We start from the raw sequence: 2,253 nt of genomic DNA on the forward strand, positions 1-2,253 counted from the left end.
AATTGTCGGTATTATATTTAAGACATAGTACATCATTAAAATAAAGCTCGGGGCTAATAATTATGTCTTGTTCAGGTGTTTTATGGCTAAAGATTTTTGACTTTCCCCCAAGGTTTCCAACTCACTCTTCTCTAAATTGCTTCTCTAAGGGCATTCGTTACATTGTGGACGTGTCCCCAACAATTAAATAGCAGTTTAATCCTCCCCCTCTAGATCTTTCTTTTGAGGTAGTGTCCCGGAGACTATGCTACTTCCACGTTCAAGATGGTATTGATGGAGTCCTCAATCAGCGGGCGAGAGCGACTGCACACAGAGGTCAATCAAAGTGGAAAGCCAGCTCCCAGCCTTCATGTCACTCATGCTTCACAACTTCATCTGTTCATCGGCCATCTGCCCACCCCTCCCTTTTCTGCCTCCATCTCAACTACTATTCAACAGCCCGCAAGACACTCAAAGCACCGCATTTCACTGTCAGGTAGGACAGGACTAGATGACCCAAGTATTTGAACTCTATAACTTACCTTATCCATAAAACAGACGGACAGTAGTCCCCACTGCCATTCAGACTTATTGTGAAAATCAAATGAGATCACGGGGTAAAGTGACTTTATAACTTGTAAAGAAGTTAGTGAATACTTGAATTAGAGAAAACATTTTCAAGTAGATTGCCTCTTCAGGAGCTAATGAATCCTGGTAGTTTAGGGGTTGCAGTGAGGAGTACTCTTGGTTAGTTTACATTTGAAATAGAAACCTTACGGAATGTGTCCTCTGATAGGCTGGTCTATAACAAGGCTGTGCTGGATGACAGAGAAAATAAAAAGGGGTGCAAGGCAGCAAAACCATTACATTTATTTTAAGGAGCCCTGGGCTGCTCCTCTCACATTCCCAAAACAGAGAAACTCCAAATCAGCCCTTTTCCACACATCTATTCAAAGGATCTATGTAAGGATACATCCATTCCCTTCTTCAGGGGATCTTCCCGACCCAGGGATCAAACCCGGGTCTCCTACATTGCAGGCAGATTCTTTACAGTCTGAGCCACTAGGAAAGCCTTGTTCAGTGTCTTAGCTTTCCTACCATCTGGGATTCACAAAAAGCACCTTGACCCAGACATTCAAATCAATGCCCCTTAACCCAATTTAGTTGGATATCCCATAACAAATAGCTGAATTACTTTGATTTTACCATTTTTGATCAGAAATAAACACTTTGGGACTTCCCTGGGGGTCCAGTGGTTAAGAATCCACCTCTCGATGGAGGGCACACGGTCAATCCCTGCACAGGGAACTAAGATCCCACATGCTGCAGAGCAACCAAGCCTGTGTGCTGCAACTCAGAGTCCGCAGGCCACAACTGGAGAGTCCATTTGCCACAACGGAGGACCCAGCCTGATGAGAGTATCGTCAGGAACAACGAGAATGCTGTGTGCTGCAACAAGGACCTAACACAGCCAAATAAATAATTAAGGAAATAAATAAATACTTTTAAAATTAAAAAAAAATAAGCACCATGAGTGCTCACTTTGGTAGGAAATATACTAGAATTGGAACCATACGGAGAAGATTAGCATGGCCCCTGTGCAAGGATGACATGCAAATGTGTGAAGCGTTCCATATTTTTCAAGGTGGATGAAGTTATGGTGGTCCTACAGGCTCATTATGCCAAGAAAGAAGCTGCCCAGAAGGTGGACACTGTTGTTGCTGTTACCTCTTCATTTCAGTTCAGTCACTCAGTGGTGTCTGACTCTTTGAGACCCCGTGGACTGCAGCATGCCCGGTTTCCCTGTCAATCACCATCTCCTGGAGTTTACTCAAACTCAAGTCCATTGAGTCACTGATGCCATCCAACCATCTCATCCTCTGTCATCCCCTTCTCCTCCTGCCTTCAATCTTTCCCCGCATTAGGGTCTTTTCCAGTGAGTCAGTTTTTCACATCAGGTGGCTAAAGTATTGGAGTTTCAGTTTCAACATCAGTCCTTCCAATGAATATTCAGGACTGATTTTCTTTAGGATGGACGGTTTGGATCTCCTTGCAGTCCAAGGCACTCTCAAGAGACTTCTCCAACACCACAGTTCAAAAGCATCAATTCTTCAGTGCTCAGCTTTCTTTATTGTCCAACTCTCACATCCACACATGACTAGTGGAAAACCATAGCTTTGACTAGATGGACCTTTGTTGGCAAAGTAATGTCTCTGCTTTTTCATATGCTGTCGAGGTTGGTCATAACTTTCCTTCCAAGGAGTAAGCATCTTT

General features: G+C 43.7%; 1 non-coding gene across 1 annotated transcript; it reads left to right on the top strand.

Annotated features, from left to right (window-relative positions):
- Nucleotides 1-1,516: 1,516 nt before the first annotated feature.
- LOC129624847 (U6 spliceosomal RNA) lies at nucleotides 1,517-1,620 on the top strand. The gene has a single exon (XR_008701183.1). It is a non-coding gene; the product is annotated as a U6 spliceosomal RNA (small nuclear RNA).
- Nucleotides 1,621-2,253: the final 633 nt, after the last annotated feature.

Source organism: Bubalus kerabau, chromosome 12 (assembly GCF_029407905.1).
Source record: "Bubalus kerabau isolate K-KA32 ecotype Philippines breed swamp buffalo chromosome 12, PCC_UOA_SB_1v2, whole genome shotgun sequence".
Lineage (NCBI taxonomy): Eukaryota > Metazoa > Chordata > Mammalia > Artiodactyla > Bovidae > Bubalus > Bubalus kerabau.